This window comes from Schistocerca serialis, chromosome 1 (genome assembly GCF_023864345.2).
Source record: "Schistocerca serialis cubense isolate TAMUIC-IGC-003099 chromosome 1, iqSchSeri2.2, whole genome shotgun sequence".
In the NCBI taxonomy this organism is placed as follows: domain Eukaryota; kingdom Metazoa; phylum Arthropoda; class Insecta; order Orthoptera; family Acrididae; genus Schistocerca; species Schistocerca serialis.
In genome coordinates, this window is record NC_064638.1 from 207,781,959 (window position 1) to 207,808,890 (window position 26,932).

A 26,932-nucleotide genomic window follows, 5' to 3' on the forward strand; every position below is an offset into this window, starting at 1 on the left:
TTTTGAGCTTCTGTGAAACATCACCGATCTCGGGGACTTTGGTTCTTTAAAATTTGACATGCTTTTTTTCATTGCTTCTTCTATAGTGTTATGACGTGGGGATTCAGAACCATCTCGTATTAATTTGCTTGGAACGTATCTCTCAAATGCCGTCGATACTATTTCTTTGAATTTAAACTTAATTTGGTCTACGCTTACACAGTCAGATTGGGAGTAATGGAGACCGTCTCTTATGAAGGTGTCAGGCGAATTTTTATCTGCTTTTTTAAATAGATGTATTTTGCGATTATTTGTGGTGGGTTTGGATGTTAACGTATTCAGTCTAGCTACAACAACCATGTAGTCACAAATCCCTGTGTTTGTGATGATGCTCCTTATTTGGTCAGGATTATTTGTTGCTAAGAGGTCAAGTATTCTTTCGCAACCATTTACACTTCGAGTGGGCTCCTGAACTAGTTGATCAAAATAATTTTCCAGGAAGGCATTGAGTACGATTTCGGACGATGTTCTATGCCTACCACAGACTTTAAACATGTACTTTCAACAACGTATGGTGGGCAGATTGTAGTCACCACCAACTATAATTATATGAGTGGGATATCTATTTGAAATGACACTCAAGTTTTCTTTGAACTGTTCAGAAACTGTGTCATCTGAGTAAGGGGATCGGTAAAAGTAACCAATTATTAGTTTATTCAGATTGTCAAGTATAACCTCTACGAATACTAACTCACAGGAACTACACAATTTCACTACAAGGTAAACTACTTCTGACAGCAATGAACACTCTACCACCAACTGTATTTAATTTACATTTTCTTAACATGGTTAGGTCCTTTGTAAAAAATTCGGCTGAACTTATCTCCGGCTTTACCCAGATTTCCGTACCTATAACGATTTGCGATTCAGTGCTTTCTATTAGCGATTAGAACTCTGGTTCTTTTCCAACACAGCTACGACAGTTTACAATTACAATATTGATTGTTCTTATGTCTTTCTGTGAGCACAGAAATGCAAAGGAGGATAATATTATTTCATGCTGGAGCCTATGCTAATCAAATATCCACGGCAACTGCATTGCTAATGCATCCATAATAATTCCGTCATCAGTATCAACAAACTGCCGCTGACTTCGCGATGCATCGTCTTTAAGCAGATAAGCTTCAACACCAAGTGCTTTTCCCCTACAAAGACTCAACGTATTTCAAACTATTTCAATTATAATTTCTTTCATCTTTTTGTAACTAAGTTTTCTCAGTATTTACTTTACTGAAAATAAAGGAAATTTTCGTAAAATGTTGAGCCCATCCATAACAGTTATTACTACTTTTTGTTTTCTCTACCTTATTCATTTGTTCTATTGTAGCTGTATCCTTTGTGCTTTTGCGTATTCTTTTTGAGGGTGTATTTTTTATATATGTGGATATTGTACTTTTTTAGGGTCATCAGTCTTCTGACTGGTTTCATGCGACTTCCTTTCCTATGAGAACGTCTTCATCTCAGAGCAGCACTTGTAACCTAAGTCCTCAGTTACTTGATGTATGTATTCTAATCTCTGTCTTCCCCTACAGTTTTTGCCCTCTACAGCTCCCTCTAGCACCATCGAAGTCATTGCCTGATGTCTTAACAGATGTCCTATCATCCTGGCCCTTTTCGTTGTCAGTGGTTTCCACATTCTGCGCAGAACCTCTTCATTTCTTACCTTATCAGTCATAGCATCACATATCAAATGCTTCGATTCTCTTCTGTTCTGGTTTTCCCATATTCCATGTTTCACCACCACACAATGCTGTACTCCAGACGTACATTCGCAAAAATTTCTTCCTCAAATTAATGCCTATGTTTGATTCTAGTAGACTTCTCTTGGCAGGAATGCACTTTTTGCTACTGTTAGTCTGCTTTTGATGTCCTCCTTGCCCTGTCCATCACTGGTTATTTTTCTGCCTAGGTAGCAACATTCCTTAACGTCATCTACTTCGTGACCAACAATTCTGTTGCTTAGCTTCTCGCTGTTATCATTTCTGCTACTTCTCATTACTTCCGTCTTTCTTCGATTTACTCTCAGTCCATATTCTGTACCCATTAGATAGTTCATTCTATTCAGCAGATAATGCAATTCTTCTTTACTTTCACCCAAGATAGCAATGTGTTCATCAGCGTCTCGTATCATTGATATCCTTTCACCTTGAATTTTTATTCCACTGACAAACCTTTCTTTTACACTCCTGGAAATGGAAAAAGAACACTTTGACACCGGTGTGTCAGACCCACCATACTTGCTCCAGACACTGCGAGAGGGCTGTACAAGCAATGATCACACGCACGGCACAGCGGACACACCAGGAACCGCGGTGTTGGCCGTCGAATGGCGCTAGCTGCGCAGCATTTGTGCACCGCCGCCGTCAGTGTCAGCCAGTTTGCCGTGGCATACGGAGCTCCATCGCAGTCTTTAACACTGGTAGCATGCCGCGACAGCGTGGACGTGAACCGTATGTGCAGTTGACGGACTTTGAGCGAGGGCGTATAGTGGGCATGCGGGAGGCCGGGTGGACGTACCGCCGAATTGCTCAACACGTGGGGCGTGAGGTCTCCACAGTACATCGATGTTGTCGCCAGTGGTCGGCGGAAGGTGCACGTGCCCGTCGACCTGGGACCGGACCGCAGCGACGCACGGATGCACGCCAAGACCGTAGGATCCTACGCAGTGCCGTAGGGGACCGCACCGCCACTTCCCAGCAAATTAGGGACACTGTTGCTCCTGGGGTATCGGCGAGGACCATTCGCAACCGTCTCCATGAAGCTGGGCTACGGTCCCGCACACCGTTAGGCCGTCTTCCGCTCACGCCCCAACATCGTGCAGCCCGCCTCCAGTGGTGTCGCGACAGGCGTGAATGGAGGGACGAATGGAGACGTGTCGTCTTCAGCGATGAGAGTTGCTTCTGCCTTGGTGCCAATGATGGTCGTATGCGTGTTTGGCACCGTGCAGGTGGGCGCCACAATCAGGACTGCATACGACCGAGGCACACAGGGCCAACACCCGGCATCATGGTGTGGGGAGCGATCTCCTACACTGGCCGTACACCACTGGTGATCGTCGAGGGGACACTGAATAGTGCACGGTACATCCAAACCGTCATCGAACCCATCGTTCTACCATTCCTAGACCGGCAAGGGAACTTGCTGCTCCAACAGGACAATGCACGTCCGCATGTATCCCGTGCCACCCAACGTGCTCTAGAAGGTGTAAGTCAACTACCCTGGCCAGCAAGATCTCCGGATCTGTCCCCCATCGAGCATGTTTGGGACTGGATGAAGCGTCGTCTCTCGCGGTCTGCACGTCCAGCACGAACGCTGGTCCAACTGAGGCGCCAGGTGGAAATGGCATGGCAAGCTGTTCCACAGGACTACATCCAGCATCTCTACGATCGTCTCCATGGGAGAATAGCAGCCTGCATTTCTGCGAAAGGTGGATATACACTGTACTAGTGCCGACATTGTGCATGCTCTGTTGCCTGTGTCTATGTGCCTGTGGTTCTGTCAGTGTGATCATGTGATGTATCTGACCCCAGGAATGTGTCAATAAAGTTTCCCCTTCCTGGGACAATGAATTCACGGTGTTCTTATTTCAATTTCCAGGAGTGTATTTCCATCATTGCTTCTTCGATGCACAGCCTAAAGTGTAGGGAAGAAAGAGTACATCCCTGTTTTACATCATTATAATCCGAGCTCTTCGTTCTTGGTCGTCCACGCTTATTATTTCTTCTTGGCTCTAGTACATATTATATAATACCAGTCTCTTCCTATTGCTTACCCCTATTTTTCTTCTAATTTCGAACATTTTGCACCATTTTACATTGTTGAAAGCTTTCTCCAGGTCTACAAATCCTGTGAATATGTCTTGATTTTTCTTTAGTCTTGCTGCCATTATCAACCGCAACATCAGAATTGTCTCTCTCATGCCTTTACCTTTTCTAATGCGAAACTGGACATCATCTAGCAGATCCCCAATTTTCTTTTAAATTCGTCTGTATTCTCGTCACCAACTTGGATGCATGAGGTGTTACATTGATTGTGCGATAATTCACACACTTGTCAGCTGTTGCAGTCTTCGCAGTTGTGTGGATGATATCTTACCGACAGTCAGACGGTATGTCCCCAAACTCATACATTCTATACACTAACGTGAATAGTCGTTTTGTTGTCACTTACCCCAAATGATTTTAGATATCCCGATTGAACGTTATCTGTTTCTTCTTCCTTATTTAAGGTTGAGAGAAGTCACAGACCTCCATTGAATAAAATATGTGGAGTTCGTTTACACAGAGGAAAGGAGAGACGTGACGTCATACGCATATGCTTAAAATAATAGAATATTGTACACATGGACAGAGGCTGTAGTTTCTTGATGTAACGGCTAGAAATAAGTGATGGACCGCTAATGCAGAGCCATGGTGACAAGACTAAACTGTCATGCTGCCACTGACTCTGTGTGCATGAGAAACCGGTGACGTTTTCTTATTTGGATCCCAAATCCTTTGGTATTCTCTCGCAATACATGCGAGTTGCACGTCATATATGTTTGGAATCGTAAAATATTTAGATGCAATGTAAAGTGGATAAACGAAAAGCGACGTACATGGATCACGTATTGATTGGTTCAAATGGCTCTGAGCGCTATGTGACTTAACTTCTGAGGTCATCAGTCGCCTACAACTTAGAACTAATTAAAATTAACTAACCTAAGGACATCACACACATCCATGTCCGAGGCAGGATTCGAACCTGCTACCGTAGCGGTCGCTCGGCTCCAGGCTGTAGCGCCTAGAACCGCACGGCCACTCAGGCCGGCGATCACGTATTAACACTACAGTAGATGAAATTACGAGAAGCTTGCTTATAGAGGATAAAAGGCCTCTGTGCACATCACGTGTAGCATACATTTTATTTACATGTCTTAGATTAGTTAATAATACACACATCAATAAAAGTTTTGCATCACCCCGGTTCCCAGAACTGCTGAAGATAGATGTTGACTGTGGATATTGTATCACAGACACAGTCCCTTTGCTGTTCAGGGATGTCACTATACCCCGCCAAAGATGTAAACAACTATGCTTGAGCAGCGGTTATTAGACGAAGAGGGTCCGACAGCTGATCTGTTCCAGTCTTTCCACCAGGAAGGAGGTACACGGCTCGTGTTGTCTGTAGTTCAACCTTGCCTAGACGGTTAGCGCCGCGTTTCGATTGCGTCCGCATTGTTACTTTGTGCCAGGAAGGGCTCTCAAAAAGGGAAATGTCCAGGCGTCTCGGAGTAAACCAAAGCGATGTTGTTCGCACATGCAGGAGATACAGAGAGACAGGAACTGTCGATCACATGCCTCGCTCAGGCCGTCCGAGGGCTGCTACTGCAGTGGGTGACCACTACCTACGGATTATGGCTCGGAGGAACCCTGATAGCAACACCACCATGTTGAATAATGCTTTTTCTGCAGCCACTGGACGTCGTGTTGCCACTCAAACTGTGCGCAATAGGCTGCATGATGCGCAACTTCACTCCCGACGTCCATGGCGAGGTCCGTCTTTGCAACCACGACACCATGCAGCGTGGTACAGATGGGCCCAACAACATGCCGAACGCCTTAGACACGCTGTCCAGCGAGTGCAGCAAGGTGGACGTTACCTTATGTGGGGCCGACGTACGCCGCTGGTGGTCATGGAAGGTGCTGTATCGGCTGTATAATACGAGAATACCACACGCCGACCAATAGTGCAACCATATCGGCAGCATATTGGCGAGGCATTCATTCGCCTTCATGGAAGACAATTCGCGCCCCCATCGTGGACATCTTGCGAGTGACTTCCTTCAGAATAACGATACCGCTCGATTAGAGTGACCAGCATGTTCTCCAGACATGAACCCCATTGAACATGCCTGGGATAGATTGAAAAGGGCTGTTTATGTATGACGTGACCCACCAACCACTCTGAGGGATCTACGCCGAATCGCCGTTGAGGAGTGGGACAGTCTGGACCAATAGTGCCTTAAAGAACTTGTGGATAGTATGCCATGACGAAGACAGGCATGCATCAATGCAAGAGGACGTGCCTAGGTATTAGAGGTACCTGTGTGTACTGCAATCTGGACCAACAACTCTGAAGGTCTCGCTGTATGGTGGTACAACATGCAATGTGTGGTTTTCATGAGCAATAAAAAGGGCGGTAATGATGTTTATGTTTATCTCTATTCCAATTTTCTATACAGGTGCCTGAACTCTCGGTGATGCAAAACTTTTTCTGATGTGTGTATAACCCTGGGTACGGTGTGTGTCGGCGATGAGGTGTATGGAGTGCTGTAGCCTGTTGTGGGGCTGTGAAATACTGAGGGCTATGGCGGGACGAAGCTACTACCACGTTTCTACACAGAAACAAACCCTTGCAATATCCTCATATACTTTCTGTATCTCTTCATCTTCAGCTTGCGACGTCAGCATGTATACCTGAACTATCGTCGTCGGTGTTGACTTGCTGTCGATTCTAACAAGAACAACCCTATCACTGAACTGTTGACTGTAACACACTCTCTGCCCTACCTTCCTATTCATAACGAATCCTACTCCCGTTATACCAATTTTTGCTGCTGTTGATATTACCCTATACTCAACTAACCAAAAATCGTTGTCTTTTTTCCATTTCACTTCGCTGACCTCTACTATATCTAGATTAAGCCTTTGCATTTCCCTTTCCAGATTTTTTAGTTTCCCTATCACATTCAAGCTTCTGACATTCCATGCCCCAACTCGTAGAACGTTATCTTTTGGTTGATTATTCTGTCTTTTCTCATGGTCACCTCCCTCCCCTTTGGCTATACCCTCCCCCCCCCCCCCCGGAGATCAGAATGGGGGGCATTTCCGGAATCTTTTGCCAGTGGAGAAATCATCATGACACTTTTCCATGTACAGGTAACATGTGGATATATGTTAAGCATATTTAATGCAGTGGTTTCCATTGCCTTCTGCATCCTCATGCCGTTGATCATCACTGATTCTCCCGCCCTTAGGGGCAGTTTCCCACCATTAGAAGAAGAGAGTGCCCTGAAACTCTGTCCCTCCACCGCCCTCTTTGACAAGGCCGTTGGCAGAATGAGGGTGACTTCTTATGCTGGAAGCTTTTGGGCGCCGAATGCTGGTTTTTAATCAAAATCCCTACTCCTAGACCACGGGTGCACTGTATTAGCAGATGAATTGACTTATTTATCCTGGTATGTGGAATCCCGCGTAAACTGTGGCGTCTGCCATCATATTCTGAGCATCGATCAATCGTAGCTAAGCTGCTGGCTCGCTGTTGGAGCAAGACATGCTACCGGCGAAGAGTTTGATTTTGACAGCTGCCAACTACGTAAAAGTGTTTACATTCAATAACAAATCATATTACGGCATTCTCATTACCGATTTCGAATTTATTTAGCTCTTGCCGCTATAACTGAACAAAATTATAGCCATTTCCTTAATTGTTTACGAATTAATTTACGGGAGTTAATGGTTATATGTTCTTTCGATGTCACCAAATTCTGACGTGGCTACTTTCGTTAAGTTTGGAAGTAAAATGAGTTCTTACAGATTTAAATTATTGAAAAACACGGTCAAAATTACGCAAAGTACATCTCTGAGAATCGTTTCTTCACTGAGCCGCAAACAGAGCCAATAAAATTAAACAAGATACTCTTGTAACCATACGGAGATCACTATCAGATAACATGCTCTCAGTTTCAAGATCCGTTAATACAATCAAAAGTGTACATGTTAGAATTGTGTGATCGTATATTAAAGTATCATCTTATTTGTGGGCACAGTATTAGTTTCTCAGTTCTGATGATGGAAATTATCGGGTGAAATGTATCGGAGTCGTGTGCAACTGTTGATGGTCTCCGATTTTCAAGTTCTACTTTGACGCTGTTTGTAGCCTTACATTAGCTGACAAAGCGAACTATATGCACGACAGTGGTAGCAACTAACTTGGTCACGTGAGATGTACTGATACGCTCCGGTACAAATTAGTGGACGACGTTAGGTCGCAGTATAAATACGGAAAACGAACGTTGGAAATGCTTTCGCGACTTGCCGGCATGATTTTTTGTTAAAGTCATCTAATTTTTTAGCGATGACGAAAGGATGTAAAAGGCGATGGAATGAGAGTGTAAAATGTTAAATTTAAGTAGATGGTGTGAAAATTACAGCAGCGGAGTGCTATTCAGGCAAGTAAAAGCAAAGTGTACACAATAAATATCCCATTGCCAATACAGGTAAATGTGTCATTAGGCAATAATGTTGTGTTGTTGTGGTCTTCATTCCAGAGACTGGTTTGATGCAGCTCTCCATCCTACTCTATCCTGTGCAAGCTTCTTCATCTCCCAGTACCTACTGCAACCTACATCCTTCTGAATCTGTTTAGTGTATTCATCTCTTGGTCACCCTCTACGATTTTTACCCTCTGCACTGCCTTCCAATACTACATTCGTGATCCCTTGATGCCTCAGGACATGTCCTACCAATCGATCCCTTCATCTAGTCAAGTTATGCCACAAACTTCTCTTCTCCTCAATCCTATTCAATACCTCCTCATTAGTTACGTGATCTACCCACCTAATCTTCAACATTCTTCTGTAGCACCATATTTCGAAAGTTTCTATTCTCTTCTTGTCCAAACTATTTATTGTCCACGTTTCAGTTACATACATGGCTCCACTCAATACAAATACTTTCAGAAATGACTTCCTGACACTTTAATCTATACTCGATGTTAACAAATTTCTCTTCTTCAGAGACGCTTTCCTTCCCATTGACAGTCTACATTTTATATCCTCTCTACTTCGACCATCATCAGTTATTTTGCTCCCCAAATAGCAAAACTCATTTACTACTTTAAGCGTCTCATTTCCTAATCTAATACCCTCAGCATCATCCGATTTAATTCGACTCCATTCCATTATCCTCGTATTGCTTTTGTTGATGTTCATCTTATATCCTCCTTTCAAGACACTGTCCATTCCGTTCAGCTGCTCTTCCAGGTCGTTTGCTATCCCTGACAGAATTACAATGTCATCGGCGAACCTCAAAGTTTTTATTTCTTCTTCATGGATTTTAATTCCTACTCCGAATTTTTCTTTTGTTTCCTTTAGTGCTTGCTCAATATACATATTGAACAGCATCGTGGACAGGCTACAACCCTGTCTCACTCCCTTCCCAACCACTGCTTCCCTTTCATGCCCCTCAACTCTTATAAATGCCATCTGGTTTCTGTACAAATTGTAAATAGCCTTTCGCTCCATGTATTTGACCCCTGTCACCTTCAGAATTTGAAAGAGAGTATTCCAGTTAACATTGTCAAAAGCTTTCTCTATGTCTACAAATGCTAGAAACGTAGGTTTGCCTTTCCTTAATCTATTTTATAAGATAAGTCGTAGGGTCAGTATTGCCTCACGTGTACCAACATTTCTACGGAATGCAATCTGATCTTCCCCGAGGTCGGATACTACCAGTTTTTGCTTTCGTCTGTAAAGAATTCGTGTTAGTATTTTGCAGCCGTGGCTTATTAAACTGATAGTTCGGTAATTTTCACATCTGTCAACACCTGCTTTCTTTGGGATTGGAATTATTATATTCTTCTTGAAGTCTGAGGGAATTTCACCTGTCTCATAAATCTTGCTCACTAGATGGTAGCGTTTTGAAAGGACTGGCTCCCCCAAGACTGTCAGTAGTTCTAATGGAATGTTGTCTACTCTCGGGGCCTTGTTTCGACTTAAGTCTTTCAGTGCTCTGTCAAACTCTTCACGCAGTATCATATCTCCTATTTCATATTCATCTACATTCTCTTCCATTTCTATAACATTATCCTCAAGAACATCGCCCTTGTATAGACCCTCTATATACACTCCTGGAAATTGAAATAAGAACACCGTGAATTCATTGTCCCAGGAAGGGGAAACTTTATTGACACATTCCTGGGGTCAGATACATCACATTATCACACTGACAGAACCACAGGCACATAGACACAGGCAACAGAGCATGCACAATGTCGGCACTAGTACAGTGTATATCCACCTTTCGCAGAAATGCAGGCTGCTATTATCCCATGGAGACGATCGTAGAGATGCTGGATGTAGTCCTGTGGAACGGCTTGCCATGCCATTTCCACCTGGCGCCTCAGTTGGACCAGCGTTCGTGCTGGACGTGCAGACCGCGTGAGACGACGCTTCATCCAGTCCCAAACATGCTCAATGGGGGACAGATCCGGAGATCTTGCTGGCCAGGGTAGTTGACTTACACCTTCTAGAGCACGTTGGGTGGCACGGGATACATGCGGACGTGCATTGTCCTGTTGGAACAGCAAGTTCCCTTGCCGGTCTAGGAATGGTAGAACGATGGGTTCGATGACGGTTTGGATGTACCGTGCACTATTCAGTGTCCCCTCGACGATCACCAGTGGTGTACGGCCAGTGTAGGAGATCGCTCCCCACACCATGATGCCGGGTGTTGGCCCTGTGTGCCTCGGTCGTATGCAGTCCTGATTGTGGCGCTCACCTGCACGGCGCCAAACACGCATACGACCATCATTGGCACCAAGGCAGAAGCGACTCTCATCGCTGAAAACGACACGTCTCCATTCGTCCCTCCATTCACGCCTGTCGCGACACCACTGGCGGCGGGCTGCACGATGTTGGGGCGTGAGCGGAAGACGGCCTAACGGTGTGCGGGACCGTAGCCCAGCTTCATGGAGACGGTTGCGAATGGTCCTCGCCGATACCCCAGGAGCAACAGTGTCCCTAATTTGCTGGGAAGTGGCGGTGCGGTCCCCTACGGCACTGCGTAGGATCCTACAGTCTTGGCGTGCATCCGTGCGTCGCTGCGGTCCGGTCCCAGGTCGACGGGCACGTGCATCTTCCACCGACCACTGGCGACAACATCGATGTACTGTGGAGACCTCACGCCCCACGTGTTGAGCAATTCGGCGGTACATCCACCCGGCCTCCCGCATGCCCACTATACACCCTCGCTCAAAGTCCGTCAACTGCACATACGGTTCACGTCCACGCTGTCGCGGCATGCTACCAGTGTTAAAGACTGCGATGGAGCTCCGTATGCCACGGCAAACTGGCTGACACTGACGGCGGCGGTGCACAAATGCTGCGCAGCTAGCGCCATTCGACGGCCAACACCGCGGTTCCTGGTGTGTCCGCTGTGCCGTGCGTGTGATCATTGCTTGTACAGCCCTCTCGCAGTGTCCGGAGCAAGTATGGTGGGTCTGACACACCGGTGTCAACGTGTTCTTTTTTCCATTTCCAGGAGTGTATATCTTCCACATTTCTGCTTTCCCTTCTTTGCTTAGAACTGGGTTTCCATCTGAGCTCTTGATATTCATACAAGTGGTTCTCTTTTCTCCATAGGTCTCTTTAATTTTCCTGTAGGCAGTATCTATCTAACCCCTAGTCATATGCGCTTCGGTATCCTTACATTTGTCCTCTAGCCATCCCTGCTTAGCCATTTTGCACTTCCTGTCGATCTCATTTTCGAGACGTTTGTATTCCTTTCTGCCTGCTTCATTTAATGCATTTTTATATTTTCTCCTTTCATCAATTAAATTCAATATCTCTTTTGTTACCGAAAGGATTTCTATTAGCCCTCGTCTTTGTACCTACTTGATCCTCTGCTACCGTGACTATTTCATCTCTCAAAGCTACCCATTCTTCTTCTACTGTATTTCTTCCCTCCATTCTTGTCAATCGTTCCCTAACGCTGTCCCTGAAGCTCTCTACAACCTCTTGCTCTTTCAGTTTATCTAGGTTCCATCTCCTCAAATTCCGACATTTCTGCAGTTTCTTCAGTTTTAATCTACAGTTCATAACCAATAGATTGTGGTCAGAGTCCACATCTGCCCCTGGAAATGTCTTACAATTTAAAACTTCGTTCCTGACTCTCTGTCTTACCATTATATAATCTATCTCCAGGCTTCTTCCATGTATACAACCTTCTTTCATGATTCTTGGTGATTAAGGGATCTGACATTCCACGCTCCGATCCGTAGAATGCCAGTTTTCTTTCTCCTGATAACAACGTCCTCCTGAGTAGTCCCCGCCCGGAGATTCAAATGGGGGACTGTTTTACCTCCGGAATATTTTACCCAAGAGGACGCCATAATCATTTAACCATACAGTAAAGCTACATGCACTCGGGAAAAATTACGGCTGTAGTTTCCCCTTGCTGTCAGCCGTTCGCAGTACCAGCGCAGCAAGGCCGTTTTGGTTAGTGTTACAAGGCCAGGCCAGTCAATTTTCCAGACTGTTGCCCCTGCAACTACTGAAAAGGCTGCTGCCCCTCTTCAGGAAACACACGTTTGCCTGGCCTCTCAACAGATACCTCTCCGTTGTGGTTTCACCTATGGTATGGTGCATGGGGGCTTAATTAAATAAAATGCAAATATTTTTTAGTTTTTAGTAGCTGTATGTCCGATTACACTGTGTCTCGCAATCGGTTGGCCCTGACTAGAATTATTACGCAATCTGACTGCATAGAATAACAACAAAGAATGAAGAAAATTTTCGTTAACACAGTTAATTAATTAAGTCCCCAGAAACTATAAAACCTACAAAACCAAGGCACAAGTATAACTGTTCTGTGTGTGGGAGTGTGACTCAACGTACACATCTGGCACGGTTCTTCTTCAACAAGACAAGAAATTTTAAATATCATTTATACTGAAGTAATTAAAAAATAGAAATACTATAATTGCGTAAGAAAACCAGAATTACACTCTAATACAAGAACACAAGCCAGATGCTTTGTTGACTGAACCTGTAATGACGCATTATTCAGGACATTGAAATAATGAGAAAAAAAGAAACGGAGTTTGTTACCTCATTTATATTGATGAAAATCACTCTAATCCTTACAATATATCTCCACACCGACTCTCTACTACCACATCTCAACAAGACTCTTCAGTATCACATCTCAGCAAGCACTGCCTGCTAGCACATCTCAACAAACACTCCTCACTACGACTTCTTAACAAGCACTGACTACTACGAGCTCTCGACAAGCACTGACTACTACGAGTTCTTAACAGGCACTGACTGCTACGAGTTCTTGACACGCACTGTGGAGGCGGCTGAATAATACTCTTTGGCGCAATCTCTGGCGCAGTGGCTCAGTGTAGCCACCTTTCATATGCCCCTCCTCCACAGGCCAGAATTTAATGGTATTTTTGCCAGCATTGGTGGTGAAAATACCACCAAATTCGTCCAGAAAAATACAGACAAAAATAAAAGATAATATTAATACCTAAATATCACATAATTAGTTAAAATTTTGGCTTTGCACTGACCTTTCAATAACCTAATATATGAAATACAGTAAGCAATACAACTTCTTTTCATACATGTGACTTTACATAAGAGTTCACACAATACACAAAAAATCAGTTTATACAAATGTTCACATAAAATGCTTTCAATGATTAGTTTATACAAAAAAGACACCAACAGGTGACATCTTTTCAGTAGAAGCAGTCCATCAGTGGCACCCAGTAAAGTTGAGCAGGTACACCCAGCAACAAGTCACATTTCTCAGCAGAAGCAGTTCCATTAGTGGCACCCAGCAATGTTGAGCAGGTGCAGACAGCAACAAGTGACATTATTTCAGTAGAAGCAGTTCCATCTGTGGCACCCAGCAATGTTGAAGAGGTACACACAGCAACAAGTCACATTAGTTCAGTAGAAGCAATCCATCAGTGGCACCCAGCAATGTTGAGTAGGTGCAGACAGCAAGAAGTAACATCATTTCAGTAGAAACAGTTCTAACAGTGGCACCCAGCAATGTTGAGTAGGTGCAGACACCGGCAAGTGACATCATTTCCATAGAAGTAGCTTCATCTGTGCACCCAGTAATGTTGAGCAGGTGCAGACACCAACAAGTGACTTCATTTCAGTAGAAGCAGTTCCATTAGTGGCACCCAGCAATGTTGAGTAGGTGCAGACAGCAACAAGTGACATTATTTCAGTAGAAGCAGTTCCATCTGTGGCACCCAGCAATGTTGAAGAGGTACACACAGCAACAAGTCACATTAGTTCAGTAGAAGCAATCCATCAGTGGCACCCAGCAATGTTGAGTAGGTGCAGACAGCAAGAAGTAACATCATTTCAGTAGAAACAGTTCTAACAGTGGCACCCAGCAATGTTGAGTAGGTGTAGACACCGGCAAGTGACATCATTTCCATAGAAGTAGCTTCATCTGTGCACCCAGTAATGTTGAGCAGGTGCAGACACCAACAAGTGACTTCATTTCAGTAGAAGCAGTTCCATTAGTGGCACCCAGCAATGTTGAGCAGGTGCAGACAGCAACAAGTGACATTATTTCAGTAGAAGCAGTCCATCAGTTGCACCTAGCAATGATGAGCAGGTGCAGACAGCAACAAGTCACATTATTTCAGTAAAAGCAGTTCATTAGTGGCACCCAACAATGTTGAATAGGTGCAGACACCAACAAGTGACATTATTTCAGTAGAAGCAATCCATCAGTGGCACCCAGCAATGTTGAGTAGGTGCAGACAGCAAGAAGTAACATCATTTCAGTAGAAACAGTTCTAACAGTGGCACCCAGCAATGTTGAGTAGGTGCAGACACCGACAAGTGACATCATTTCCATAGAAGTAGCTCCATCTGTGCACCCAGTAATGTTGAGCAGGTGCAGACACCAACAAGTGACATCATTTCAGCAGAAGCAGTCCATCAGTTGCACCTAGCAATGATGAGCAGGTCCAGAGAGCAGTCCATAATATTCACTATCACTGATCACACTGTTCATCAGAGTTTATAAGCAGAAATTAAACATGTCCTAGTGGCACCAATCATGTAGAAAAAGTACAAGTAACAGTCCATAATATTCACTATCACTGATCACACAGTTCATCAGCAGAAATTAAACGTTTCTAAGTGGCACCCATTATGTTGAAGAGGTGCAGGTAACAGTTCATAATATTCACCATCACTAATCAGACAGTTCAGGCATGAACAATAGTTTGAATACACATACAAATGCTTTTACACACTAGACATATAAATTCTAATAAACACACAAATGATATCAGATAATTGTCATATTAACTATTACAAATACTCAAATATCAGTAAACCTATAATATTTATGGGTGTCAGTGCAAGCCACAACAAACAATAAAATAATGTTTAGGAGATAGGTGGGTAGGATTAGGAAAGGAAAACACACAAAACACACTCACTCATCTTTCATCCACATTAAGTACTACTGTGTAATTGAATAGTGTTAACTGTGTAAATGCAATTCTGTCAAAATTTGATGTTCATCTTGTGTATCAAGTAGTAGTGGCAGCAATGTATAACAGTCAATAATAGTTAAGTCAACGTCATAGTCATCATGTCAAGACCAATGTTTGCCAAGCCAGATCAAATGTACTGTTGTTGAACAACTGTCAGTGAGCCAAGATATGCAAATACTTCCTCTCTTCAAAAAAAAAGTATATACTGCTTAGTGATTTAACAAAGTGTGTGTATAGACTATCTTCCTTCTACTTGAGTGTTCTAGTCTGCTATCTTCATCCTCCTTGTTCCATATAGACCAACAAAAAAAAAAAAAATATGCACCTCACTTACTTCACCTCTTATCCACCAAAACTCCAATAATCATCAGCATCACATAATCTCAATACTTCAATAATACCTCTTACGTCGATACATATAAACCTTATCATTAATAGCATTTACCTTACCTCTTGTCCACAAAAACTCCAATAATCATCAACTTCATATAATCTCAATACCTCAATAATACCTCTTCAATACGTCGATACATATAAACCTTATCGCCAATATCATTTCACTTCCATAACAACTCTTTCCTCTAGTCAGTCTCCTCGAACAAGTACAGATAAAATGCTAATACAAACCTCATCATCCCATATAATCCGAAGACACACTGTCAACACACAACCTCTGTGTAATCCATCTGACCCAAATCTTCTACTCATTATGAATTATAAACAAAGAAATGCATACATGACCTCTAACAGACTTAGTTCGAATAACTCTCAGTAATTAAGTACGATTACGGAGTGTGAATGATCATAATATTTCACAGTGTGTACATCATTTCAAGAATTATGGCAGAAGCAAATATGTGGAGTATTTCTTGTGTTAAGTGTCACTTCCTATTTCAATTGCTCACGAAGAATGCGGTGTAATAATTGTTAATGGTCTAAACCTAGTAATGGTATGTCATGTCGTTAGCTTCCTTCCTATTAGCATAAAGTTATACAGCTTCCATAAAACCTCCAGCTCATGTGACTTCAACGAAGTTCTTTGTACCAATGTCGTTCGTCGAATTATAGCAGTTCATTTTCTTATCTTAAAAATATAAGGCACTGAGCGTAAGCAAAACAAGCAATAGCGAGTAAATATACCAGTAGAGAACAGAATGTCAACAAGTGGATGCAGCACAATCCTTACAACGAGGCTCTGCCAAGCGAACAATCTATAATTAATCCAATAGTGTGACCTAAACTCTCTGTTTGTACATAGTATATCAGCATTTCTATACACCAAATTAAAGAGTAGTTATGACAACAACAGATATGTATAAATATGTAATCCATACGCATAGCAGCAAACAGGTCATTAGCATCATATCAGCATAAGCAAATAAGTGTTCATATGTAATCTTAATAAGTAAACATGAAGGCGCAAGCAGATAAATCACAAAGTATAACTTACATACCTAACCACATCAGCACAATAAATCAGGTGACAATTATAATTTAAATGAATAAGCACAGCAGGCACACAATAGAAAAATATGACATCAGTGAAAAAGCAGTGCAGCCAAGCGATGCATAACATATACAAGTTACAACCCAGTTCATTAATAATCATTGTCAAAATCAGTTAACGTACGCAAGCACGTCGCTTCACAAGTAAATTCATAGAACATGAAATTAGCACAAAGTATGAATCACGTAATTGCGAGCAGCAAATTACGTCTAAAGTACGTACCCAAGTGGAAATATGTTACCTGAAAAATAAACTCAATTAATAGTTACCTTTTTTAGTTTATTAGTTTCTTCTTCGAAATTACATTCTTTCTGAAAATTTCTCGATAGCAAGTCGTCTTAACGTCGGACACGCACAGAATTTACCTGAAGTTCTAAAATATTTTATAGAACCATATCCTGAAAAATACTGAATGTTAATAACATAATTCATCAAGTCACTATAGCTTTATACTGAATTTAGTCGGAGAAATTAGATTGTGTATTTGTTTACGGCTGTCAGTGCATTCGCACTGAGCGCTCGATCAGCTGTAGGCGCGTGACGTAGGAAGCGGTCAACGACTGCCTTGTGCGGCGCGCAGACTTGACTGTTGCTTTGAGTATGTGCCGCCGCCAAAACACAGCGCGGTATCCTTGTACTCTCCGCATGTTTACATGTAGCTGTGAGTTTCTCTAAAGTATGTCATTCCACAAAAAATTTTACGTTAGATATATGATGTATTCCTTTAGAGCGTCGAGATTTAAGAGTTTCTACTTCGACAGTGTTATCATGAATAATTTTACGAATTCTATATGGACCGTTATAAAGCATAAAAAAATTGCGGCACAAGCTTTTTCCTTTGTGAGACAAACGGTGGGACTTAATTAACACCATCTGACCAACTGACAAGATTTTTAAACGACCAGGACGTTTAGCTGATCTCTCTCTTCTAGCAGCCGCAGATGCAATATTTTGTAGAGCCAGGTTGACAACTTCAGAATGCCGCAGTTTCCGTGAAGGCGGAAAAGGAACGATTTCAGATATGCGATTTGTCGGTGCTTTGTTTTTTAATATCAGTAATGGCGGTAAAGAAGTTGAATCATTAGGGAGTTCATTCAGATTGTTTTGAAAAATATGAAGATACTGATCCCAAGTTCTGTGATTCTGATGACAATAAAGACGACACAATTTATTGATTTCCTTCATCCATCTCTCTGAAGCGTTAGATTGAGGGTGAAAAAGTGAAATGAAGATTGGTTTAATTTTACGACGCTGTAGAGTACGAAGCCAAATTTTAGAACGAAACTGTGATCCATTATCTGATATAACCTTATCAACATGACCAACTTCTTTAAGAAAATGTTTGATGAAAGCGTTAGATACTGAACGAGCTGTTGCTTTGCGTAAAGGTGTAAAACACACATATTTTGACGTCAACTCCACTGCTACGAAAATGTACCCAAAACCATTAGTAGAACGAACCACTGGACCGAACAAATCGACTGCAGCCATCTCCTTTAATTTCGCTGGAATGATAGGAAACAACGGTGCTCTGTGAGAAACTGTTGGCGGGTTAGCCTTTTGACATAATTTGCATTTGGCCAGAACAGATCGAATACGTTTTTCCATATATTGAAGTAGCAATTTTCTCGTAATTTGTGAAAGCATTTTCTGGGTCCAAAGTGTGCATAACTGAAATGCGTATACCAAATCAGCTTATTAACCCACTCATCAGGAATACAAACTAACCAAACAGAGTTGTCGACCGATTTTCGTTTAAAAAGAATGTCATTGCAGACTAAATAATGCTGTCTAATCGCTACGCTTTCCTTTCTCCTCCACTTCTCCTTAATGTCCTTCCAGATTGGATCCTTACTTTGCTCCTTAGCGATGTCCTGGAGCGAAGACGAAATAAAGTTCTCAAACGCAACACATTGAATATACATCAAACAATAATTGTTTTCCTTGCAGTCCTCTTCAGCACTTTGTTTCAAACCCATAGGTGCACGTGATAAAGCATCAGCAACAATATTTGAAGAACCCTGTATGTAAACAATACTAAAATCAAACTCCTGTAGGTACAACGCCCATCGTGACAATCTGCCGTGAGTTAATTTTGTTGACATAAGAAATTCCAGAGCTCGATGATCGGTGTAAACCTTAGTATGTCTGCCAAACAAAAATGTGCAAAATTTTGTGAAAGCCCAAACAACAGCCAAAGCTTCAAGTTCCGTAATCGAATAATTCTTTTCTGATTTAGAAAGAACACGACTTCCAAATGCAATAGTTTTCTGTATTACAACGCCGTCTTCTTCTATCTCTTGAAATAAATGTGCACCTAGGCCCTTGTGTGATGAGTCCGTCGCCAAACAAAAATCTTTAGATAAATCCGGATGTGAAAGAAGTGGAGCAGCAACTAAAGCATCACGAAGTTGTTCAAATTCTGACTGAGCTTCCTCATCCCAACACCAATTAGATTTCTTTCCAGATAGTTCACATAAACGAGGTGTGGCCAAATCGTCCAATCTAACAAAGCGTCTAAGAAAATTACAGACACCAAGAAAACTACGAACATCACGTTTTGTAGTAGGAACAGCATAATTACGAATAGCGTCTAATTTTTCTGGATCAGGAAGAATACCTTCTTTAGAAATAATGTGACCGAGAAATTTCACCTGAGAACGACCAAATTCAGATTTTTCTAAGTTCACTGTAATGCCAACTCTTGCAAAAATACGTAATAATGAATCCAAAATTTTGTTGTGCTCACTCCAAGAACGTTTAGCAATAAGAATGTCGTCAACATATGAAGTAATATTGTCACGAAGATAAACAGGTAAAATTTCATTTAAACTACGAATGAATGCTGCTGAAGATACAGTAAGTCCAAACGGTAATTTCCGAAACTGGTAACAGTTACCAAAGGCTAAAAAGGCCGTGTATTTTCTACAATCAGGGTGGAGTTCTATTTGCCAAAAACTTGCGCGCATATCAATCGTGGATAAAACTTTAATTCCATGAAAATGTTGAAGAAGTTCATCTAAATTTTGTGGACGGTCAGTTTCAGGAATGATGATATTATTTATCTGTCTGGAATCCAGAACCAAACGAATTGACCCATCCTTTTTAAGAACAACGTGTAATGGGCTAGTATAAGGACTGACTGCAGGCTCAATAATGCCCTGATCTAACATGTATTGAAGTTCATTCTTAACCTTGTCTCTGCAAGCCAAAGGAATAGCGTACGTTTTCCCGCGAAATGGTGTGTGTTTTTTACTTTAAATAAATATTGTAAGCCTTGTATAGTTCCTTGTGATGACTAAACACTGTAGCATGTGAAGTCAAAATGTGGTGCAGCTCTTCTCTTGCAACGTCATCTGGCACTTCAGCTTTCTTAACCTTTTCATTAATTAATTCTTCGCTATTAATTATATCATCCATCGCGTCTCTGTATCTATTATCATTGTCATGAATAAACACACTGTCGTCATAATGCTCAACGAAAACATCAGAAGTAAGAAACCTTAAACATTTTGTATCTGACTCAGATCTTGTTAAACACTCGAAAAATTTCAAACTTTTCGGCATTCCGGCAACAGTCAAATTCACACTTCCTTCTTTAGTTCAAAATTGCCTTATGTGCGTTAAGAAACTCCATACCTAATATAATTTGTGTACTGAGTAATGGAACAATAATAAAATTAGCAGAAAATTCGTATCCTTGACAAATGAAATTTAAATTGGTCTGTTGTTTGACTTCCACACTTTTTCCAGAAATCGCTCCTCGAATTGTAGTTTTAGAAATAGGTAACACAGGACAAGCAATAGTTCTTACACATATACGAAAAACTGATTCACTAATGACATTCAATGGGCTCCCAGAATCTAAAACTGCAGTGAACTTATTCTTACCCACACATACTTCAATAACAGGATGTAAAAATGCGTCTACATTATTTTCCTTTTCGTCTATCAAAATGTCTCTCATGTCTTCCAGGCGTACGTAGTGTAAAGTCGTAGTGTCATTACTTTCTGAACCGTCTATATTGCTGCCAGAAGCCGAAGCTGCAAGTCATTGTCGATTGTTTGCGTCACGTCTTTGATTATTCGCATCATTTCGCGGATCAATTGCTACGATTTGCACTTGTCTCTCTGAAGTTCTGTCACGTGGAGGACGCCAATTAGGTCCCTCCTGTCTGTTAGATGCAAATTCTTGGTTGTGTCTGTTATAAAAATTTCTATTTTCCTGTCTGTCTGCATGACTACTCCTTGTATAATTTCTACTGTCACTTCTGAAATTATTGTTGTATCTACTACCCTGGTTATTTCTGTAGAAAGAATTTCTATTATTGTATGAATAATTTCTGTCTTGATGGTACCGATTACTGTTTCCGTATGATTGATCATTCCGGTAGTAATTACCGTTATTATAACTGTCTGTGTAATTTCTGTTAGAACGTCTGTTATTGTCATAAGGCTGGTATCTATTGTCCTGTCTGTTTCGTCTGTCATTCTCAAAATTACCGCTATAACGTCCGTTCCGACCACTATCCCTTTTCTCTGAAAATCTATTGTAATTACTGTTACTGAAAAAATTACAGGAAGTCCCGTCGTCATTGTCATACTCGAGTTCTTGTAGCAAAGTCTTAAAAGTCTCAATGCCGTCTTTACATCTTCCGGCTAAAGCAATTTGTCTTATGGATTGTGGCAGCTTAGTTAAACAAATGCGAATTAATTCAGTCGGGCTGTAAGGGTTGGAAAGGAACTGATTCTTTCGAATCATGTCTTCAAAATATTCTGCCGGCGTGCGGAACTCAGACTGTTTGAAATTACGCTGCATAATAAGACTGTGTTTGACTCTGTCTTGCGTGTTTTCGGACCAATATGCCGATAGAAATGCATGATAAAAATCATTTAGATTATTACAATCTCTAATGAGTGCGCGCATCCGCGTCGCCGGTTCGTTTTCTAAATATCCACACAAATTCCAGTTTGTGACTTAGTGGCCAATTTGGTGGAAGATCGTACATAAATTGATCTAACCATGCACATGGATGTATGTCATTCTTAGAGTTGCGGAAGATCTTAAATGTCCGAACAGTCAAAAAGTGTTTATAGTCAAAGTTTTCGCCTCGTGGCGACAAAGACCTACCGCGTCTGTCCCAGTCCCAATGACGATTATTGTCAAGTTCGCGCGCCTGGCGCTCTCTTGTCGCATCCCGTAAATGAAACAAATTATTTTCTTCAAACCCCTCTGCTATCTGTGATTCCAAATTTCTTTTGCTGTCTTTTCCTACAATTTCGCCTTCGATCTGTTTGACTTGCTTTCGTAATGCCTCAAATTCCCTTTTCACGCGTTCATTAAATTTTCCCTGATTTTCAACATGCTTATTTATGTTCTGGTACTCTTCGGTTTCTGCAAATGGCAATGGTGCTGTATCATCTGAATCTCTATCCCCATTTAAACTAAGATTTGTCAATTTGTCTGAAATCTCCTCAACTCTTTCCGATAAATCACCTATTTGTTCTTTCTGTTTATTTACGTCTTCCGTAAATGTCGCGACTCGGGTTTCAGTATTAACACATTTAGTAGTTAACTGTTCATACTGTTGTGTTAGGTTATTTAATCTGTCATTTGGTACGGATTCCTCGATTCTCTCAAATATTTCTTCCTTATCTTTTGCACGTTGTAAATTTAACTCTGAAAATTTCTGTACTATCACGCGATCTCTTTCTTCCTGTTCTCTATCCTGTTCCCTTTGTCTAATCTCTACTGCAATTAATCTATTATTGTGAGAATTCAAAATCGGTTGTACTTTCTCTGATTTCTTTCTTTAATTCATCTTTCATATTTTTGAAACATGTCCCTATTCGTGAATCTAACCGTGTTTCCAAAGTTCCCATCTCTGTTTTAATTGTTCCTATCTCTGTTTTTAATTCAGATCCTAACCGTGTTTCCATTGTTCCCATATCAGTTTTAATTGTTCCCATCTCAGTTTTAATTGTTCCCATCTCAGTTTTAATTGTTCCCATCTCAGTTTCTAAACGTGTTGCCACTGTTTTTAATTCAGATCCCAAATTTAATATTGCACCCATCAACTGCTCCATATTAAATGGTTCAAAATTCTTTTCGCCCCGAACATTTCCCGCAAAACTAACTTCCTTCTGCATAGCCATAAAGCTATCTGTGTTCGATACTATTTCATAATCTTCTATCGTTAATCTCGTATTCTGTGAATTTTCTGATTGAGAAAAATTTTGAAATGGTTCCGGACTATTTTCCCAACTTATTACATTGTTTTCCACTTCATTATTCATCACACTGTTCTCCTGTGTTGGCGAGTTCGCATTTTAACAATTTAGTCATTCTCACTATCCATCATTTTTGCCTTTTTCATTGATCACGTAATCATTTACAAAACATAAAAAATTCGTCACTGTACGAAAATTACACACAATGACTCCTCATCTTCAACAATACCATTCACACGAAATGTTTCCTTCAAACACGATTAACGAACAATTGAAATAATTGCACTAAATTGTCAAATGCGTATACAAGACAACAAATCAAATTCTGAAAAAAAAAAAATACCATTGGAAGAATGACAATTACCAAATCTACACATGCAAAATAGACTACAATTACTAAACTACAAATTACTACAACAATACTACGGTCTACTATTTTTACAATCAGAAGATTCCAAGGGACGATCCTGGCAGGGTCGCCACGTGCATGGGGGCTTAATTAAATAAAATGCAAATATTTTTTAGTTTTTAGTAGCTGTATGTCCGATTACACTGTGTCTCGTAATCGGTTGGCCCTGACTAGAACTATTACGCAATCTGACTGCATAGAATAACAACAAAGAATGAAGAAAATTTTCGTTAACACAGTTAATTAATTAAGTCCCCAGAAACTATAAAACCTACAAAACCAAGGCACAAGTATAACTGTTCTGTGTGTGGGAGTGTGACTCAACGTACACATCTGGCACGGTTCTTCTTCAACAAGACAAGAAATTTTAAATATCATTTATACTGAAGTAATTAAAAAATAGAAATACTATAATTGCGTAAGAAAACCAGAATTACACTGTAATACAAGAACACAAGCCAGATGCTTTGTTGACTGAACCTGTAATGGTGCATTATTCAGGACATTGAGATAATGAGAAAAAAAGAAATGGAGTTTGTTACCTCATTTATATTGATGAAAATCACTCTAATCCTTACAATATGTCTCCACACCGACTCTCTACTACCACATCTCAACAAGACTCTTCAGTATCACATCTCAGCAAGCACTGCCTGCTAGCACATCTCAACAAACACTCCTCACTACGACTTCTTAACAATCACTGACTACTACGAGCTCTCGACAAGCACTGACTACTACGAGTTCTTAACAGGCACTGACTGCTACGAGTTCTTGACACGCACTGTGGAGGCGGCTGAATAATACTCTTTGGCGCAATCTCTGGCGCAGTGGCTCAGTGTAGCCACCTTTCAATGGCTATCTGTATCGCTGAGGCACGCAAGCCTCCCCACGAATGGCATGGTCCATAGTTCATGGGGGGGGGGGGTAAGGTATGCGCTGCAATGATTGGTTCAAATAGTACCAAATTTTTGTGAACTTCATAGTTCTTGTTCCACAGAACCGGCCAAATAAAAAGTTCTGTCTTGGGGACTTCGTTTTAGAAATTGCGAGAATAAACGAGTCATCATATGTGTTGAGCCAGATCGCTGGTCGATCATCAGCGATCGGCTTGTCTTTGGCGCGTCCCCGGGCATTATCATCTTTGCGTTTTCGGCTGGGGCGCGCGGGACTGCGAGAGGCAGTCGGTTTGGGGCGGCCGGTGAGACTCGTGCAGTTGTGGCTCGGGCGAAGCACATGTGTGATGTCTGTTACGCTGGGGCTGTTTGCTAATCGTGAAACTCCTGCGACGGTTACTGGTTGCCTGGAAGGCATTTCATATAAACTGTGACAAGCCTCGCAGTGAGAGGGGAGTCCGGAGTTGGTGTTGTGTGAAATCTTATGGGACTTATCTGCTAAGGTCATCAGTCCCTAAGCTTACACACTACTTAACCTAAACTATCCTAAGGACAAACACACAGACATCCAAGCCCGAGGGAGGACTCGAACCTCCGCCGGGATCAGCCACACAGTCCATGACTGCGGCGCCCTAGACTGCTCGGCTAATCCCGCGCGGCAGTTGGTGTTGGCCTAGATGTTTGTACAAATTGAGATGCCTGTGTGAGAAGCACGCCGTGGGCCTGTTGGTTGCTTCGTCCGTCTGGCAGCCACCGCAAGCGGATGTTCGTCCGGAATGTCTACAGTTTGTGGTGAGCATAATGTGAACAAGTTCTCGTAGGATGTGCTCCCAGCCTGACTCTTAGCCTGTGTTATTTGTGGGTGCCGACCCCTTGTCTGTTACTGCTTCCGGGTGTCCTCTAAGATTTCACAGCAAAACTGTGTTTTTGTGGCATTCTGTGTTTGTCTCAGCCTCCGCCTAGAAAGGGGAAAGATGTGTGCCTTAACTGAATTGGGGGGGGGGGTTCGATTGGACATCTTTTGGAATTCCTTAATGCTGTAATTTAAACATATAAAAAAAGGTTGTTCTTCAGAATAAGAGTCTGTTTCTTTGGGACACTGCAGTTCAAACAGGAGTGGGGTAATGTTAATGAGTATTTGTTATTCGTCAAATGAAGTGCATTTAATATCTTGCTGTTTTCTGGGGCACGCAGCTGTGTTATTGAACTCATTTTGAAGTGTTCTGTCGAGTGAATGACTGCTCCCCACTTCAGTGTATTCTTTTGAGTAGTATTGTAAGGTTTTTTGAATATTTGTCAGTGGGGTGTATTGATTCAATTTTGTTTTTCTCTTTCTTTTGAGTTACGCTGAATTGTTTAGTTTACCTGGTTATTGGCTTAACTCGCGCTTCACACACTAAATCAGCTGATATTGAAATTGTTTTTTTTATTTCCTGTTTAATGTCAGACAGATTCAAATGTAACCTCATTTATGTTATTTGAAATAAGTGTGTTGGATTGACCTTAATGAATTATGTGCAATCGAAGTAAGGGACCCAGTCTTCCATTAGTGCTTAACATTGGCGTGTGGTTCGGGTTGTGAGCCCCGTGCTCGGACCATGTGTGAACGTGACTATGTAGTTTGTGGAAAGGCATGTTACATCTACACCTACATCTACGTCTAAGTGATTGCTATTCACAATGAAGTGCCTGGCAGAGGGTACAATGAACCACCTTCAAGCTGTGTTCAACCGTTTCATTCTCGAACGGCGCACGGGAAAAGTGAGCACTTAAATTTTTCTGTGCAAGCCCTGATTTCTCTTATTTATCGTGATGATCATTCCTCCCTATGTAGGTGGGTGCCAACAGAATGTTTCTGCAATCGGAGGGATGTGGCCCAGCGGTTCTAGGCGCTACAGTCTCGAACCACGCGACCGGTACGGACGCAGGTTCCAATCCTGCCTCGGGCATGGATGTGTGTGATGTCCTTACGTTAGTTAGGTTTAAGTAGTTCTAAGTTCTAGGGGATTGATGACCTCAGAAGTTAAGTCCCATAGTGCTCAGAGCCATTTTGCAATCATAGGAGAAAACTGGTGATTGACTCCAATTCACGTATCATGGCGCTATCTCCCCAGTTTCGCGGTAATACAAAACGAGCCGCCCTTCTTTGAACGTTTTCGATGTCATCCGTCAGTCCCACCTGATGCGGATCCCACACTGCACAGCAATAATCCAGAATAGGGCGGACAAGTGTGATGTAAGCAGTCTCTTTAGTGGACTTGTTGGGTGTTCCGCCAATGAATCGCAGTCTCCGGTTTGCTCTACGTACAATATTATTTATGTGATCGTTCCAATTTAGGTTATTTGTATTTGTAATGCCTAAGTATTTAGTTGAATTTACAGCCTTAAGATTTGTGTGACTTAACACGTAATCGATTTTTACGAAAAATTAAGTATTGTAGTGAAAGCAATATGTGGTTTATTCAAGCGAAGCGTGCATTCATACACGTCAAATTATGGCTGATTGCATACGAGGAGCAAAGTCGCAAAGGAGTGGCTTTT

The 26,932-nt window shown here is 41.8% G+C and overlaps 1 protein-coding gene across 1 annotated transcript in view; it reads left to right on the forward strand.

The window, feature by feature from the left end:
• Positions 1-26,932, forward strand: part of LOC126465865 (estradiol 17-beta-dehydrogenase 2-like) — a 192,592-nt gene that overhangs the window by 10,246 nt on the left and 155,414 nt on the right. The window lies entirely within an intron of this gene.